The sequence below is a fragment of the Lissotriton vulgaris genome, chromosome 3_1 (assembly GCF_964263255.1).
Source record: "Lissotriton vulgaris chromosome 3_1, aLisVul1.2, whole genome shotgun sequence".
Lineage (NCBI taxonomy): Eukaryota > Metazoa > Chordata > Amphibia > Caudata > Salamandridae > Lissotriton > Lissotriton vulgaris.
The window spans coordinates 997,845,201-997,865,396 of NC_141689.1; the positions used below are offsets into that span (position 1 = coordinate 997,845,201).

Genomic DNA, 20,196 nt, shown 5'->3' on the forward strand with positions numbered 1-20,196 from the left:
GCAGCAGGCAGGCTTTATGTTTACTTGATACTGACCATGCCTTAACTAAACCCTTGGTTAATGGGTGATTTCTCCACTATCTCTCTTCAGGGTTACAAGTACCTTGGGGGAGCTGCCAATTTAAAATTATCGCCAAAGCTTCTTATGATGAAGGTGTCAATAGAAATAAGACAAAACCAGCAATTCCTGGGTTGTAAAGCTACCAATACCTATTGATCAGCAAAGAATAGATAGTGCTCCCTTATATCACTGCCGGTAAATTTGAATGGTGGGAGGAGGTATTTTAGAAATTAAGCTACTCCTTTAGAATTGGTTGCTTTACGGAGGGGGGTCCAACATTTGCAATGCAATTTTCAGTTCTCCTAAGATCTGCTCTTTAATACAGTGTTTTGCCTTGAAAAATGAGCCTTAAAGGAAAATACAGATTGTGTGCTTGCTCATTTATAAAGCAAAGTTTTATAAGCCTTTTTATGCTGCTAATATTCTTTCTCATAGAGCAGTTTTACTGGTTTAGCTAGAATTGGAATGCACACAACTATAATCTGTGTGAATTTTTGTTTTGTTTTACAGATTCACTGTTTATGACCACCTCTAGATTAGGCACTGATTTCCCACGGTACATTCTTATTAACATTCTCATTACATTTTTACTGAACAGGGCTGCTAAATAAAATCTGAGTGAGGTACTTACGTGGAGCTAAAACCCCACTACACGTTGCTCTATCCCTCACTCAACTACCATAAAAAATGTCACACTCTTCCATAACAATGTGTTTACTGCGTAGGACTGTAATTGCTTTCTTTAAGACAATATGTTGTGTAGAGACTATATTTAGACGAGGAACTGGAGTATGTGAGTTCGAATTCGGACAATCTTCTGACAAACTGCTGTTTATTTTTATTAAAATGGGGAATGGTGTTTGTAAACTCCTCTCACTTTGCAGTCAGATATAAAAAATGTAAAGTGAACTATGTTATAATCTTGCTGTGGTACCGAGAGTGTAGACGGAAATGGTGTAGGGTGATTTTTTTAACACGCAACAAAATATAAATACCTCTAAAATAACTGGATACATTCAGCAGTTAGGAAAGCAAAAATTAAACACGTTTTTTTAAATTCTGACATGTAATGAAAAAAGATGTCATAAAGATCAAAACAAATCAAGACATTTTACTTGGTGGTGCACAATGAAAAATATTCACTGAAGCCTGATTTTCACACATTATCATTTATGGGTATTATAATTTTCTCAGTAAAGCTGTTTGTTCAAATGTAGGGGTTATTTCAATCGAAAATGTGCTGTTTGTAACTAGTGTGCTCCCACGCAATGCTTTAGTTACTTTGAAAGATGATCACCCTCTTCATCTCCATTATACCTAGATGGTTCACAAAGGTTTTTAATTCTAAATAAAAAGGTTGTGGTTCTAAAACATTTGGAAAGCTCTCCATTAGTGCATTGCATCCTTACTACTACTCTGCAGATAACTGTGTAATTTGCATTAGGGTCAAGCTGCTAGCCGTTTATGGTTAATAAAATAAACAAAACGATAACTACCAAATCCTTTGAACAAAAGCTTGTTATAAGAGTTCAACTAAAAACACAAACAACCTTTGTAGTCAAGATTCTTGAACAAGATAGATATTACATAATAGAAATTCAAACAGAAGACAAAGTCTTCAACAATAAAAGGCGGAGTGAACATTTAGATTGCAAATGTGAGACTCCTACAACCAGAACTAACTTATGGGTGTTTGAGAGACTGGTATATATTTTGAGGACTCCTTTTCGGAACAATTAGGATAGAGATACGAAGTACACATCTGAATGACCCAATTTGACATGTGGATTCCGGAGTAGGGATTAGATTGGTCCACTGGCTTATAATAACATATTCACACTTATGTAAGAGGCTTGTGTTTGTTTAATTTAATTTCCTAAGTTAAAACATGAGTTTTGCAGGAACATTATATGTTAAGTGCAAATATTTCATAAGCATACATGATACTCTAAAACAGTTTCATATACTGAGGATTAACTCAGATGTCCAGCTTTAGAGATAAGATCTTTCCTTCCGCTTCCACATAAAATATTATAACATTGAAATGTTGAATGTTGAGAGCTCCATTGAAGACAATGGAGCAGTTCTGGGCTTATAATCGCTGTTATAAGGCCGGAGTTCCAACATTCCAATGTTAGTCTCACATTTCTTCCATTTTAATTTAGAACATACAGTCCTAAGAGGATGGGATGTTCTGACAGCCTTGGGCTATACCGGTTGCTAAAAGCCCTCTCCCTCATTCTAGGCCCAAGCCATGGGTGCAGGTCTATAATTCCAATTCAGGGACTTTAACTATCGGAATGAACACTGGAATGTTGAATGCTCAAATGAAGACAATTGAGTGGCTCCGGTCTTATATTGCTGATATAAGCCTTCTGCTTCAACATTCCAATGTTTGTCCTTCGGTTTTCCCCTTTTAACCGCATCGCTGCTGCAGTGATTTTTGCACTGTGCGGCTTTTTTTTAAAAGCCGCGTTACATGACGAGCTAAGCTCGTCATCAGCACACGCCACCCGTGGGTGATGACGAGCTGAGCTCGTCATCAGCATCGAAAGGGTTAAATTTAGAACATTTAGAAAGTTCTTTAAATGTCCTTATTGCCCTTCTGCCTAAGGCTATGTCTGTTGTTAAAGGCCCTCAGAGGCTTAAACTCCATGCAGGAAGAATGTCTCTTGGGTTGTACATATCTTAATCGGCTCATGCTGAAAACCACAAGTTTACATAGACCTTAAAAGCTCAGCTTTTTAGAATCATCTCTTGGGTTACAAACATTATACATGGTGATTCATCAGACAGCAAAGCTATCCCTTAAAGTCTGCATATCTTACGGTTGCAAAGGACTTATATGACCAGGTGCCAGACAGTACAGCTAAGCCTCAGGTTACACATATCTCAGGCTAAGGCCTTTGACAACATAGACAACCCATAGTATAGACATAGATTCCAGGTTCAGGCTTGATGTGACATAGTTATTCCATCTGTTACAAATATCACACAAACTCAGGCCTCAAACAGAAAAGCCAGTCTGTATGTTATACACAATGCAGACAAATTTGACAGGAAGATTGAAAGGCTGCCAATCTCTCCGTGGAGCTTTCCCTCAGGCTACAGACATCTACCAGATTCAGATCTTTCAGAACCTAGTAATTCTGCAGGAAACATATATCATACAGACTCAAGCTTTGAACAACAAATTTAATTGATCATGGTAGAGGGTTCATAAAGGTTCAGTCCCCTGAGAGCAGAACAATCCCACATGTTTAAGATATCTCTCAGGCTTATTCATCATACCAGAGAAATATTCATCTGTATATAGAGTTAACTCAGGCTTCAGTCACAAATGATACCCCTAAGGTTACAGTGATCATCAAGATTCCTACCACTAACAGGATAGCGACCGCCAGGTTATACATCTTACAAATGCAGGACATGAACCACAGAGCCTTGACATCATCTCAGTTGTTCGTGAGTGCTTGAAGAGTATGAGGGAATCACTGTTTAGGGTGGCAAACATAAAGTCAACAGAGCATTTCAAAAAGCGAGAAATTCATCACCTGAAAACCCCCAAGACATAACTGTAAAAGAAAAGCAAATCAATATCAGTATGTTTCAGTTCAATTTCATAGGAATAATGGCCTCTTGCACCAAGAACTGTGAAGGCAAGGGACATAGTATGCTCTTGCTACTTTTTTATAAAAACCAACACACTAAGGCAAAAGTCAACATATTTTAGTAAACAATGATGTCTTTTGGTGATGAACTGCATATGAGTTTGCGTTAACACGACAAGCTTCGGTCATACAGATAAGCCAGCATCAACACAAGGGTAGTACTACAAGGTCCTAAGACACTCAAAGCAAGTGATGCACATCAGACAGCAGTCCATGTTCCCCTCACAAGTAGAAAGGATACACCACAGGCAGCAGTACATGTGCCCCTTTAATAGGATAGGCACAGCACAGGAAACAGCAGTATAGACTTTCCTTGCACACACAAAAACAAAGCAGAACACGAGCTGCCATAGTACTGTTGCACAAAATAGAAAAACATAAGCTTCCCTAAAGGAAAAACACAGAACAGGCAGCAGTAGTGCATACATTCTTCACACAGTAAAGGAAGCAGCACTGCAATCTTCTCCCAAAGAGCACAGGTGACAGCAATGCAAGCTTCCCCCACACGTAGAACAGATCCAGTACATGTGCAGCAGTGGTACACACTTACATCACAAACAACAATGTCTGAGAAAAGGTGACAGCAATGCCCAGTGTCTTGTAATCATATGCAGAGGCCACTATGATGGGACCCTGAATGAGAGAAAATGTACCCATGCCTTAAGTTGGCCCTAGTCACTACATCCAGCCTATCCAAAATAAAGATATTATTCATTTTAGTGACAACTGTGATTTTTTGGTGCAAACTTTAGTATTATTTATTTTAATAATGAGTAGTCTTTGCACATCAATGTGTGAGATGCCCAATGCTGCCAAATTCTGTGAAATGTCTAAAAGAACATTTTTTTCATAAAAAGTTGCCAGCAATCCAAATGTTCCTTGAAAATATATCGTGAATGAGCTAAGCAAAGAACTAACTATTCAGTCTTCCAAAAGCACTGCATTACCCAGTGCCTCATTGTAAGATAATTGCTTATTGTAATCCAGTCACTAAGTCATTAAGCATGTTTCAAAACAACAGCAGAGTAATACCAGGGGTGGCCGTTCCATTAGAGGGGAAGAGCGCTGCCCCCCCGCCACCAGCAGAAAATAAAGGATCATAAACATGTTTTGTGTTTTGACTATTATCGTTTTATTTTAAAATGCCCTGGTCCCGCCTCCAGGACTCTGACATGTCTTGGGGTGGGTCCAGGGGATGACACTGCTGGTGAGGGAGTGGTGGGCAGCTTAGGCCGGCCAAACCCCTCATGCACAGAGAAGCTCTCTCCAGCCTCAGCTTCATTGCTGGCACTGGAGAAAGCAGGCACAGACTCCCAATCTGCCTGGGAGTGCAAGTTACCGGTGGTCCGGCCAATTCTGAAGCTGCTCTCATGCAAGAGCAGCTTCAGGATTCGCCGCATGGCAAGCTGCGGGCCTGTGCCCAGGGCCAGACCTAGGGCAGAGCACTGTGCTAGAGACGGCGGCAGCAAGGTAAGTTTATTTTCTTTTTTCTTTTTATGCCCAACACATTTTCCCTCCTCCCCACCTCCCTTCTCTGGCCCGGTCCGCACTCCCACCTTGGCTGGGGATTGGCCTCTACTGAGTAATATCCTTCTGGATGATTGAGAAAGGCCCTTTGAATTCTAAGCCAAAGGGGATGTTAAAGTTTTAACACCACGACTTAGGGCCTCATTTAGCGCTTGGCGGATGGGTCACTCTGTCACAAATGTGGCGGATGTCCCATCTGCCACATTACAAGTGCATTAAAATCTATGGCACTTGTAATACGGTGGGGGTGATGCCTGACACGTTTTGGCGCAGTATCATTTTCCTCAATCTCTAAATAAAGCCTTTAGTCGGAAAGTAAAGAGAGTGGCTTTCTGCCATTTAGAGCAACAACTACTTACTGCTTCTGTGCTTTATATGAATCACAGTCTCTGTATCAATTAGTGAATGACAAAAGCAAGCAAAATTATAGTGTGCGACTTAGAAACACTTTGAAATAAACTGCATACATCAACTATTCAACAAACTTTTCCATTTTACAGCATTACTGTAGAAGGATTTTCAGAGCCTACTGTCTCGGTCTCATCCAACGTAAAATGTAGATATTTCATTAAAAGGAGGGAAAAGAGAGAATGAAAGAAAAATAAAAATAAAGAGAGAGTAGGAGAGTGGGACAAAAAAGGAATATTAAATGAGAGTGACGGGAAAGAGAAAGCGAGATGGAGAACTATGGAGAGCAGAAGTTGGAAAGACACAGAAAAGAGAGAGAGTGAGAGAGAAAGGCAAGTAGAGAGAGTGGAAAGAAAAGTGGGGCATATTATCAAGGGGGTTTATCTCCGCTTGTTTGGCTTTAAAAGCCAAGAAAGTGGAGATAAAATTATCTCCCTATTACCTAGCTGTCGCTAACACCAGTGGAAACAGTCGCTAACATCGCTATCTCCTATTACCAACTTTTGGAGATATTCGCGCTAAGCGCGAATATCTCCAAAAGCTAACACCGGCCCCTGAGCAGTTCTTAGCCATGTTATCCAATGGTAGGTGGATAACATGGCTAAGAGCATTAGCTCGGTAATGCATGAATATCGCTGACTTTTCAGCAATATTCATGCATTTCGGCCGATTTTTATCGCTTAGGAGATAAACCTTGATAATAGCAAGGTTCCTAAGCAATAAAAATCGCCGCAGCGCGGCGATAAAAATATTGCTGCTAAGCAAACATAGCGATAATTATCGCTAGTTGTTGGTAATATGCCCCAGAGGGTGTTAAATAGCAAAAGAAAGAGAGGTAGAATGCCAGGGATGGGAAGGGCATATAGCAGTTATGAACCATGCTGCCTACTCTGAGCAGGCAAATGCACTCATGCCCATTCAAGGTTACCCCAGCAGTAGCAGTAGCAGAAACAAGAGAATACTCATGAGCTCAAATCATCAAGCAACTTTTTTGAGCTTTTACAAACTGAAATAGATGATATTGTTATTTTTCATGATAATTGTAACTGTGTTAGCGATACTGACACGGGTACCAGCTTATACTAATAAACCCTCTACAATGCAGATACAATATTTCAGTTTTATACTGGCATACAGAACACTGCAGCCAGACTCATCCTCTGCCTTCCCAAATGAACCCATATCACACCCCACCTCATGAAACTCCACTAGCTCCCCGAACAGAAGAGAAGGCAATTCAAGCTGCTGACCCATGCACACAAGGCGCTACACAACCAATAACCCGCCTACATTACCCACCACCTGAACTTCCATCAACCTTCAAGAAGACTACCCTCCGCCTCCCTTTCACCCTTCGCTCCTTGCATCTACAGAGGCAGAAGTGGAGGCTGTTCCTTCTCCCACATCGTAGCAAAGACTTGGAATAGCCTCCCAGGCACCTTCGGACCATCTCCACTCTTCAGGAATTCTGAATGGCCATCAAGACCTGGCTGTTCGAATTAGCCTTGGGACCATGCAAGCACCTGTATGCCCTATCGGGTGATTAGCCATGATTTATAAATCCTGATTGATTGATTAATTGATTTAGTTTTAGTCACTTGAGACAAGTTGATGACACCCACAATCCATTAATCCCGGAGCTCTTCGAAGTAATCTGCACATTTCTACACTCTTCAACTGACACATTGAGGGCATTAAAAGATACACAATGCCCTTTTCCTGTGGAAATTAGGAAAACATTAAGAAGCAGGATAGTATTAGAATGCAAATTTAAAAAAGAACGCATATTTAGGAAAAAGGCATGCCACCATTGCAGCAATACCAAGTTAAAAATGAAGAGGTTACTGTCATCTGATTGGATGAAAGAAAGTATTCAACTAGTAGAAAAAATGGACTGTATTCAAGCAGTCAGTCAACTCTAAATTGTTCTGGCCCCTGATCATGCAAGGCTCAACTCAGCAGAGTGGGTAGACTTGCAAAGATATTTTATACTCAGAGTGGAAAAAACAAACCTAATAAAGGAGTAAATAGCTGCCAAAATGTACTCCAAAGTAAAAACTGTGATCAAAGCAGAGTGGCATGGAGTGAAGAAAACATGAAAGGATTCCAACAGCAGCAGAATGATTCACGTCAAACAAACTAACACCTGCCAAGAGAAATTTGAATACTGGGCAAGCTCCATGGTTAAACATGCGGCCTTCACAAGTCTTCCAAAGTGTTTTGTAGTGGTAGGAATAAGTGCTGTTAAGTGATTCGGAGATTTTACAGCCAAGACCAATTTCCATGAGTCCTGGAGCTTAAGGAGAATAATTCCCTGCAAAAGAAAGAACCAATAGAGTAAACAATGTTTTAACCTCTTCGCTGCTGAGGACGAGCTGAGCTCGTCATCAGCCACGGTGGTCGTGTGCGGATGACGAGCTGAGCTCGTCATGTAATGCTGCTTTTTTTAATTTGCCGCACACAGCGGGAAAAGCCGCCGCAGCGATGCGGATATTAACCAACCATCCTTATTGAGACTGACTAGAAAAAAATCTCCAGAAATAGCCTTTTCAAACCCAAGCCTCTACAGCAAGGGTGAATATTCTTAACAGATTTGAGGGTGGACTTAGAGAGGATTCAGGGCCGGACCAGCTGTACAGTGGATCAGGCATTTTCCAAGGGAGGCCGGATGGTGGGGGCTGGATTTGTAGTGTTGGGGGGTTGGTTTTGCTACTGGGCGCAGTTTTACAGCTGTGCTACAGTATCGACCCCCAATAACAAAAGCAGCAATCAAGCGTTTCTAGCATCCCGGACCATGCAGAGATGGTCTGAGAAAACTGCCAGTCCTGATTTGGGTTTCCAGTCCAGCCTTGAGAGGATTACTCGATGATTTATTAAATTTCCAAAGATTTTACTCAGTGCTGAAAAGTATCATACATGACTGAGCAATCAACGTGCATTGGCTTTTCCGAGTTGTCATTGGCTTTTGACATGCTTAGCCATTAATCTCTAGATAAACCGAGAAACTGGTCATAAACAGATACCTCCTGGAACCAGTGAAGAATCTCCATGTACCTAGTTTAACAGAATCAGGGCAGGATTAGAATTTTTTCTTCCTAAATTATGACTGTGAGGTGCAAAGAAAGGTGCACGTTTCCTCCCACTCACTACAGTTTGAACGTCAATTACATTGTAGAGTTGTTACAGATCACGTCCCAAGACCTTCTTTACAGATCAGAAACCATTCAATGTGTGTGACTCCTTTCTGAGAATAGCTAGATTTAAAGGTTGCAGAAAGATTTGGATAACACTACATGATCCTGCAAAGAGAAAGAATTGTATTATGGCGCACTTTCTCTATTTGTGCCTGGTGCATTTTAAAACAGGTGTGCCAGACTCAAACGGGGAAAGTGTGCCCTATTACAAAGAATGACATGCCCTCAGGGCAGCTATTAACTTGTGCTGCCCTGGAGGCAGCCTATTCAAGTGAAATACAGTGACTTTGAATCAGCCACTCCGTGTTTCACTGTGCAGGCGGCAACCTACCTGCACTTTTAATGGGGATTAGAGATCCCCTTGCAGGCGGGTGCAGTGAGTGACTGCATCCACCTGCAAGAGGATGCCTAGGGGGTGAATGGGAACCCCTTTCCCACTCCAGGGGGATGCTCTCAGGGGGCGCACTGACAGTGTGCCACCTTTTAAGTTGTGCACTGTCAGTGAGCCTCCTGACAACTTCTTTGCCGCTGTGCTCGCATCTGCAATAGGGCAAGCAGAGGCAAAGGGATTCGCTCATCTGCATGGGCCACACCCACATGCAAATGAGCAAACGCCCTCTGAAGGTAGCGCTGGCGTTTGATGTGTGCCAGCGCTATTGATATTACTGAAGGGGCTGTACAAGTTTCTGTTGCCCCTTCTGTAATACCAAAGTGCCCCGGGGGTGCGCAAAGCAGGGACAAACGCCCATTGCACCCCCTGGACACCTTCTGTAATACAGCACTTGGAATCTATGATCATGTTGGGGTTATAGATTGAAAATAAATGACCAAAGAAAGAAGCCACTCAAAATGGTTAAAAAATTATTTGGGAATGTCAGACACATAAATATTGAGAGCGAGGGGCAAATGTATCAAAGGGTTGAGTTCCTCTTGTGCCACGCAATGGGGCGCAAGAGCACTGCAACTCTTAAGTTAGATTTATCAATCCCCACAAGGCCACCTTGCATAGTCCTGCATGGCTTAATAAATCAAGAGTAACGCAACTCAGCTCAAATCCCTGCCTTTTTTTATTCAACACACCCAGCCCTATGGGTTGTTTAGAGCCTATCCTAGAGTGACGTATGCAATAAAAAGGCATGTTTAGGCATGGATAAAGGTTAATTTTGCCAGATCAATATGACAGTTTAAAACTGCACACAAATGCTGCATTGGCAGGCCTGGAACAGATTTGAAAAGCTACTTAAGTAGACAACACAGTCAGTGGTGCAGGACCTCTAGTAGCATGTAATTTATCCCTCATTTCCCTCATATATCCCTCATATATCCCTCATATATCCCTCATGTAATCCCTCATTTTAACATTTTAAGCAGAAGTCATACAGAAGTATTAAAGATTGCCACTGTTAAAAGGAAGCTGACATTCTGTGGCTCAGCTACCTCGGTGAGAACCCAGCACAGCATGGCTGTTTTGCAGAAGCAGAGTGTGTGATTGGAGGCCTTTCCGCCATGTTGAGGAAACGAGGAACGCTTAAATGCAAAGAGAAGTAGCGCCGGCTTTGTCCTTGCGAGCACGAACAAATGTCAGCGCAGTGAAATATGAAATGGTGGGACAGGAGCATAAAACATTGATGCCTGCTGATAGAAAACATGATTGTCCTTCATCCACCGGAAAAACAGGTTAGGAACACATCACTGATTAAAAGGCTTCCGCTGCAGGACAGGCACGTTTCTTGCCATTGTTGATTAGAAGACGTGTTCATGAATTAGGTTCTTCCCTGCGGCCATCATTGAACTTGCACATTTCCGCTTTTGCAGGTTTCATCCTCTTTCCTCTTGCAAACCTGTTTCTTTTTCCCCCGAAAAGTTCATTTTACTTCGTTCGTCTTCCCCCTATGGTTATGACAACCACGTGTCTTTCTGTGCACTCAGCCCTAGTCCAACCAGAGTTCACTGATGTTGAAAATGTCTGAAAGAGCAGCACATTTTCTTTCATTTTATTTAGAAATGACATTGATAAAGCACACAATATGCCAAGTGTTGTTTAGAGGCGCGAATAGCGTATACATATAGAGCTTTTTACGTACTTCTGTTGTTTCCAGGGGCCTCATTTATGAGGCCGTGCGTCACTTTTACGCCGCCGGTGCGTCACTTTTTGTGACGGATCGGCGGCGTAAAACATGATTCCTGTTGCGCACTATTTACAAAGTGACGGATCTAAGCAGATGCGTCACTTTGTAAACCCCTGCGCTACATTATACCTGCGTCAGGTATAATGTATGCAGAGGGGCGTTCCCCCGCAAAAAGCCTCGTAATAGTGACGCAGTGAAATCTATGAGATTTCACTGCGTCACTTTTAGGACGCTGTTGCGTCAAAATCTTGCGCCTGCCTCACAGCAGGCGTAAGACTGATGCAAGCCCTTTCACGTGGGGCTTTCCCCATGTGAAAGGACGCATTGCTGGAGTTGCGTCACTTTTGTGACACACTCCAGCAATGCGTCACTTTTGCGCTTACAGATACGTCAGAAATATTGACGTATCTGGAATTCCTTGCGCAATGATGCGTCATATTGTAAATATGACGCATCATTGGGGTCGCAAGGAGGTCGCAATGAAAAGTGACGCATCGCTGTTTTCTCGCAGCGATGCGTTACTTTTCATAAATGAGGCCCCAGGTATTGTAAATTGCAGTTGTTAGTGGCATAACAAAAGCCCCTGCAGCTCCCCCACTGAGAGCCTTGGACTGCGTCCGGAGCGTGGGGTGGTGGTGGTGGTGGGAGGGAAGGGGGTAGTGCTGTCTGTACTTTGCAGGTGGCCCCCCTCAAGTTTCGTTACGCCTTTGGTGTTACTACACAGTTACCCAATTTAAGTCTTTTAACTTTACTGTCCTTGGAAGGGAGGTAGGCTGACTCAGACTCAACAGGGTTCAAACTCGGACGCTGACGTCATCACGTCTATCAGAGCACCAATTCAGCTGATTGAACCCAGACGGCTAGACATATCCACCTTGATTTGTTCTGCATTCTGTCAAATTATGTAAATTGAGCATTTGTAGTTACATTAAAAGGACAATTGAGTCCAGTTTATTTCTGTCACTTATATTTATGGCCACTGGCATTTTTCCCCAGGGATGACTAAGGAATTTGACAAGAAAATACAAATTAAGCAGCATAATGATGCACGTTTGGAAGCAGAATTGCTTCACTATTTTCTCATGTTTACATGTTAACCCTGTGTGGTCAAAAGTTTCACCTCACTGACATCAGTTTAAGAACCAAATACAGCAATCGGCAACTGAAAGATCACCTTCTGCTCTGTGACAAAAGGGTCTGCCACCCCACGGCAAAACATGTGAGAGCATCTTTAGTAGCGTTTCATCTGTTTGATCTGAAACAGTTTTGTAAAATCTGTAAATTATGCAAAGATTATGGATTACGTGGCAAGAGTGGCAAACCCATAACTAGGCGAATCGCATAATTCCTATGGCTCTGGTTATTATATTTCTTTCTGAAAATGTAAGTGTTTTATCACTTTTTATTATAGGCCTGCAAGGTTATATTCGTAGCGTGGTCCTTCCGACAATTGTCTTTGGCCCAGATATGCTCCATCCTTGTTCACAGCACCTCCCATTGATCAGCAGAGGTGGGCAAGCCACTAAAATCTCAAGCCAGGCTTGAGTCATAACGCGGTCCTCTTGTAAACTTGAGCCCAAAAGGAGCCAAACCATGTTGTTTCTGCCTGCCACACATGTTCTAACCTCATTCAACAGGAATGAAAGATTTAGGGGCCGATTTCGGGCGGAATTGTTTCCGGCCGACACTGACTCGGTCCTGAGACCAACCGACATCCGGTCGGGGGTCCTGACCACCTAATTAGGATGCGACCGAACACTGTTCATCACGTTCCTACATTTCCCCATGGGAGCATTCATTATTGCCACATGCTTCCATAGGGAAATAGACAGTGTGGTTCCTCTCTGTACCCCGTGGCAGGCACCTCAAGGTACCTTCCACTGGGTGCAGGGATCAACAGGGGGGCACAATTGGTGCCCCCTCAACACCCAACTGGAGGCTGCACACATAAACGGGCCGTGTAGGGGGCCCCCAAACATGCTTTCTGAACATGGTTTCCATGTCCAACAGGCAGGCATGGAAACCATTATGGAAATTGTGCATCGTAATCCCAAAGGTGGAAAGGTCCGCCCTTTGGGATTACGAGCCGGTTCAGACTGGCCAACGGGGTCTGTGAGCCCATCCGAAGACAGCTGGAATGACCGGCTGGTTTCAATTCTGACTAGCTGCATCTTTATCAGCTGATAGGAATTGAAACAGACGGTGGCGGTCGGAAAGCCTCCGACAAATGGTCATGGGCTGGCCAACATCGTTATAGGCCCCTAAGTATTAGCCATTGATGTCAAATTGTAGTGAGAAAAATATGCCCATCCAATGGATGAACTGCTCAATGTCAAACCAGAGAACCTAGGACAATGCCAGCTTTCCAGCTTGACCAAGTTGTGTGGTTTCTCTTTAAATATTTTACTTCACCTTGCTATAGTCACATATGAGAGCACCTTGAAATTCATGAGTTCAATATGTGCTCTGTACAAAAACTTCTTGTGTTTGATTTAATTGACTATAATGTTGCTCCATGAATAACACCCAAGGCCACATGTAAGGCCACATATATGGTGCACAAGGTTTCTGACTTGCCTCTTAGTTCACTAATGGCATTGTCGGTATAAAGACAAAATATCGACTCCAAAATATCGACTGGACATAATATCGAGTTTTAAATATAGACTGGACAAAATATCGACTGGACATAATATCGACTACAAAAATATCGTTTTTCAGGTAAGTGAAGTAATATCGACTGTATAAAATATAGATAGCAAAAATATCGATTTTTTAATAATATATAATATTTTATAGTGTATTTTTATGTAATAATATGTGTGAATAGTGTGTATTAATGTTATAAAATATTTTATTACATGAATTTTGTTTTGATAATAATTGCGTAATGTAATTCTGTAGCGGGTTGTGGGTTTATAGGGGAATAGGGTGGGAAGTAATTTAATAATAATTAATTAATTAATATATGTTTGTTAATATTTTTAATTAATAATTAATTGATAATTAATTAATATTAATTAGTTAATTAATTAATATAATTTTGAATATATTTTGTATTAGTAAATAATTGTTAATTAATTAATTGTAATTAGTTAATTACATTAATTAGAGTACATTTTTTATATATATAATTTTGTGTTATTTTTAAGTAATTAATTTTGATAAAATAATATTAATTATTAAAATAATTACACCTAATGTTGTAATATATTTACTTTATTGTTATTGTTAATTAATAATTAATTGGTAATTAAATAATATTGATACATTTTGGGTAAAGGAGCATTTTTAGGGTTCAGGGTCAGTTTTCAGGTCATGGGTAAAGGGGTATTTTTAGGGTTCAGGGTCAGTTTTCAGGTCATGGGTAAAGGGGTATTTTTAGGGTTCAGGGTCAGTTTTCAGGTCATGGGTAAAGGGGTATTTTTAGGGTTCAGGGTCAGTTTTCAGGTCATGGGTAAAGGGGTATTTTTAGGGTTCAGGGTCAGTTTTCAGTTCATGGGTAAAGGGGTATTTTTAGGGTTCAGGGTCAGTTTTCAGGTCATGGGTAAAGGGGTATTTTTAGGGTTCAGGGTCAGTTTTGGGTTTTTGGGTAAAGGGGTATTTTTAGGGTTCAGGGTCAGTTTTGGGTTTTTGGGTAAAGGGGTATTTTTAGGGTTCAGGGTCAACAAATAAGATTTAAAAAAATTATTTTTATTATTTTCATTTATTATTTTATTATTATAATTTAATTTAAGTCGTTTTAAGTATATTTTAGTAATTAAAATTTAATATTAATTTAATTTAACATTGTTTTTAATAAAGTCGATATTTTTTACATCTATATTTTTGTTAACGATATTTTGTACTCGATATTTTTGTACTTACCTGTTTGTAGATACAAACTCGATATTTTGACTGTCGATATTTTGTCCACGATATTTTGGCAAGTCGATATTTTGTCAGTCGATATTATTTCAGTGATCCGGCATTGTCATCAGGACAAGTGGTGGGTATGAATGTCTCTAAGTTCATGTTTAAAAACTGCTACTTCTAATAAAAGCTGCTCAATGCGGCGATACAACCCAATGTACTAAAGTCAAATACTTTAGCATGTTAAATAAGCACACTTTTTTCCATTTTGAAGGGATTTTATCGCATTTTTACACACATGGCACTCATTTTCTAGGCTCAATTTGTTCACTCCCCTTAGAGCCAAACCAGACCTTTGGCTCGGCTCTCCCTGTTAATTTGTGAGGGTACCCACCGCCACTGACCAGTGACATCAGCCTCTCCCTGGGACACCACCAGTCTGGTTTGTGTTGTGCTGCGGAAGTGAGGCATGGTGGTTGAGGTCATTCAACTGAGAGAGCGCAATTTGAATGCAAAGTATATAGTAACCATATCTAGACGTATATGTTATAAACGTAGGAATGAAACGCATATCGTAATGTAAAGTTGGCGACTATAGCATAAAAGCCAACTAACGTGACAATGTGGTATAGGAAATGTAAATGTATTCACACGTTAAAAATGCATTAGATTTAGAAGACCCGTATACATGATGGGCAAATATAGGAATGTGTAGAAGTGTTTACGAAATGTAGAACGTGCACAGTAGAATTCGGGTACGTGTGTAACTTTAAACATGTGTAACTTTAAACGGAGAAACGTGGATAAATGTATAAGAGAACTCACATAAAGATGTAACCAAGGAAAATGCATAAGTTATATTCTATGCAGTCGTATTCTATGTATTACACATATTTGATGTAGAATGTATTTAAGTATAACTAGGGATTTTGCTGAAGTGCGAATATAAATGTATGCCAAAGGTTATACTGTGTAGAGGGCTTTTGTAGGAATGCTGGAAGAGTTTAGGTCATTTGTGTTTGTAACCTAATTGGTCAAGAGTTCGCAGGAGCATAGTCAAATGTATGTAATTTAGAGGGCTTGTGAAAGTCGTAAATAGCTTGATGTGGACGTGAGAGCCAAGAAGTCTAGCACTTGTTAGATTTAAGGTGACAATGCCGGACGTTGCTTATTGCTCGAACGTGAGGAGAGACACTTTGAATGTGGACTATGTTTTGACAAGACCATTCACAGGACCTAGCAGGGTCAAGTTAAGAGACATAGAGTTAAAGCCTTGTCTAAATTCATATGTTACTCGATCTGAAAAGAGTCAATAAAAGTCGACGATGAGATGATGAAGATGACATCTAAAGGAGAAGGGTCAACTTAACGAACGACGCAAGGAGTGGACCAATGGAAGAAGCAGGAAGTTGACATCATCGGGGAAAGTCCGTGGTGGGCGTCAAGGGGCGTTCCACCCATACTGTGATTGTGTATTTTAGGGACAGCACCCCGGGGAGGAGGTAGCAATTGGCAATCAGGAGAGGGCAATCAGAGAAGGGCGAATTGCTCAGAGCAAAGGCAAGGGTAGATGCCTTGAGCAGATGCGCTGAGACATCAGAAGCGCAAGGGAGCAGTAGGCCGAGGACCCTTAGAGAGCGGATGGGTAGGCAGATAGGGTACTGCTTCTGAAACTTAAGATTTCCTTTAGAGGCTAAAGAGAGTTTGAACTTCTTTGGAAGTCAAACTGCTGACACCTTTTTAGGGAAGAAACTTGCGAAGTAGGGTTGTCACGTAGCATAGAGTAGGGACAGATTAACTTGATGATATTTTTTTATCTTACTGCAGATGACGCAGAAGGAACCACTTTACACCGAAGCTTAAGCGGCTGATATTGTAATTGATTTTGTATTTTGTATACTTTGAGATTTTATCCTGAGTGGATTGTATCGCATTCAAATTAACTTTATATAAACTCTGAAAACTTTATCAGTTGTAAGTGGTTCTTCAGAGTGGCGTCAGTTAATGGGGTTTGTCTAACCTATGTGGGGTTGTCTAAACCGTTATTACAACTGACGCACAAAGGAGTAAGTGATCCGGTACCATGGGACAAAGATTGTTTGATGGCGTTTTTGCAGCTGAGGGAGGACTTGTGTCGTGCCCCGGCTTTAGGAATGCCAGATTACACTAAACCTTTTTTGCTTTACTGCTGCGAGAGAGAGGGATGCGCTTTAGCGGTACTAGCACAGGTCCACGGAAATGCGCGCAGGCCAGTGGCGTACTTTTCGGCTACATTAGATCCAGTAGCCGCAGCGTTGCCCGGATGTCTCAAATCCGTAGCTGCAACGGGTGTCAGCATTGAACGATCTGAAAGCGTAGTTATGGGTCATCAGTTAGAAGTGTATGTACCACATTCTGTAGAACTGTTAATGACCAGGACTAAGACTCAGCATCTGACGAATAGCAGGCTCACACGCTACGAGCAGGTCATACTGGCTGCCGAGAATGTGACCCTCAAGAGATGCTCTGTCTTGAATCCTGCAACCTTGATGCCACTTCCGAATGAAGTGGACGACGAAAATTGTACAGAACATGACTGCCTCGATGTGACTGAACTATGTACCAAACCGAGACCCGATATCGTAGATGAGCCATTGACAGACCCAGACGAAATTTTCTTCGTCGATGGTTCATGCGTAAGAAACGATGTCGGTCAGCTGAGAGCAGCTTATGCAGTATGCACGATTACCAGAGTTATAGAAGCCGCTTGCCTGGAAGGAGTACACTCCGCACAGGTAGCTGAAATTGTGGCTTTGACTCGTGCTTGCCTAGCAGGCGACAGACTTCGAGTCACCATATACACCGATAGCCAGTATGGTTTCGGCGTAGTTCATGATTACGGGCAGTTATGGTCTCAAAGGGGTTACATGACCTCCTCGGGTTCTCCTATTAGGAATGGAGAATTCGTGAAACTACTGTTAGAGGCTTTGCAAAAACCTATGGCCATAGCTGTGGTCAAATGTGTAGCACATACAAAAAATACGGACTTTGTATCACTAGGAAACAAATACGCAGATGAAGTAGCGCGTTACTGCGCAGAGCAGGGATATTCTCACACTGATGCCAAAGTGGGGGGAGTCCAGGAGAGAACTGAATTAACCATGTTGTTAGACACAGTGGATACGTGGGATGAATTGAGAGCTGTACAGGAAAATGCACCAAATGATGAGAAAAAGAGCTGGGAAACAGCAGGGTGTGAAAAAAGTGAGATGAATTTCTGGGTTTCTGCCGATGGAAGGGCAGTATTACCAAATGAGCTTGTTAGTCCAATGGCAAGGAAATTGCATGGATCAGCACACATAGGAAGAGATGCTATGGTGAGAGTATTCAGACAGACGTGGTTCAATCCTAAATTTAGAGTAGCGGCAGAAGCAGTGTGTCAGCGATGTGCGATCTGTCAGCAACTAAATGTGGGAAAGAGAACACCAGTTACCTTGAGTCACATAGGAAGGTCTGGGGGGCCTTTCAATAGGATGCAGATTGACTTCATAGAAATGCCTCCATGCAACAGACTCAGATACGTGTTAGTGATTGTCTGCATATTTTCTAGATGGGTTGAGGCTTACCCTACACGTAGGTGCGATACACTTACAGTAGCAAAATTGTTACTTAGAGAGTTGATACCGAGATTTGGGGTGCCATCCTCTTTGGAATCGGACAGAGGAACTCATTTTAATAGCGAAGTGGTGAAGATGCTATGTTCAGCTTTGAATATCGATCAGAAGTTACACTGCAGCTATCGACCAGAAGCTTCAGGGATCGTAGAGCAAATTAACAGTACTATCAAGTCCAGACTGGCTAAAGTTTGTTCATCGACATCCCTGAGTTGGCCAGACGCACTTCCAGTAGTTCTTATGAGCATACGTAGCACACCTGATAGAAGAACAGGCCTCTCTCCACATGAAGTGCTAATGGGGAGAGCTATGAGATTGCCATCGGTTCCGACTGCAGCGCTAGTGAACATCACAGACGATTTGATCTTGGACTACTGCAAGGGACTATCTGATGCCGTTAATTCTGTGTCCCTCCAGGTCCAAGCTGCAGAGGTTCCATCAGTACAAGACTTGTGCCATGACCTGAGTCCAGGAGACTGGGTCCTGGTGAAGAAGCATGTCAGGAAGAACTGCTTAGACGTGCGTTGGAGAGGACCGTTTCAAGTCATACTTGTAACGAATACCGCAGTGAAGTGTGGAGGTCTGCCAAACTGGATACATGCCTCACACACCCGAAGAGTGCCAACACCTCCAGAAGACACAGCTCCTCTCTCGGATGAGAATCCGGCGGGAAGCGGAGAAGCCATAGAGGGGGAAAGCCAAGCTGTGGAGGTGATCGAGGAAACTGAAACTGCGTTGGAACAGGACGACGGAGGTCAGGACACGAGTGGGACCGAAGTCGCCTCAGGAGAAGAAAGTAATTGGGAATCCGACACAGATATTGAGCAAACTGAGAGTGACCAAGAGACAGGTCCTAGAACAAGGAGCGGAAAGAAAAAGAGTGAAGAAGCCAGTTGGCCGGAGAGAAGGAAAAGGCCAAGTTCGGAAAGGGAAAGGGAAAGAACTCTTGCTCCTATCGCTGAAGAATCGGATCAGGAGGAAGAAACAACAGATTCAGGAACTGAGAGTCCACGAAGATCAAGAAGGGTACGTGTGCCCTGCAGAAGGTACGCCACCCCAGAGTGGACTTATCTAGCAGATGTATTGGGGACAGAAATCTGGGAGAGTGAAGAGCGTGAAAGTAATCGATCTCGATCCATTTGTGGCAGTGGAGATATGGATGTTGGCGCCTGGACTCGAGACTGAGGGGTTACTGACTTTCACACTTCCCATACCCCCACGTTTGAGTAAAATTCAAGATCTAGTGCTAAAAAGATTACAGTTTCCAACGGCTGGTCAGCAAATGACAGAAGAAGAAGAAAAAGTTATTCGCTTTGAACTATTAATTATTGTTGTGAAAGCTGCAGGTCCGAAAATAATTGTTGATGCATAAAAGACTTTTGTACTTATGTTATACAGAAGAAGATAACCTAGCGCCGAGTGGAAAGAAGAATAAAATTAGGGATTACATTTAGAGGACGGAGAAGGGCTAGGGTTGTCTGCTGCTAAAAGGAGAAAAAGACATTGTGGTGAAAAAGATACCTGTTGATAAAAAGCACTTTAAAGACTGTGAAAGCAAACAAGCAACCAAAGACTGAAAAGAGAATTTTCGCTAGAGAACGAGGTACGCTGTTTTGATAACATGGAGAACGGCAACCCAAACCGAAAAACTAGATGTATTGTAGGTACACTTATAGCAATAGTGATATTTCTCATATTCATA

General features: G+C 42.0%; 1 protein-coding gene across 1 annotated transcript in view; it reads right to left on the minus strand.

The window, feature by feature from the left end:
• Positions 1–20,196, minus strand: part of PTPRD (protein tyrosine phosphatase receptor type D) — a 2,576,377-nt gene that overhangs the window by 1,164,324 nt on the left and 1,391,857 nt on the right. The gene's annotated exons all lie outside the window — the stretch shown is intronic.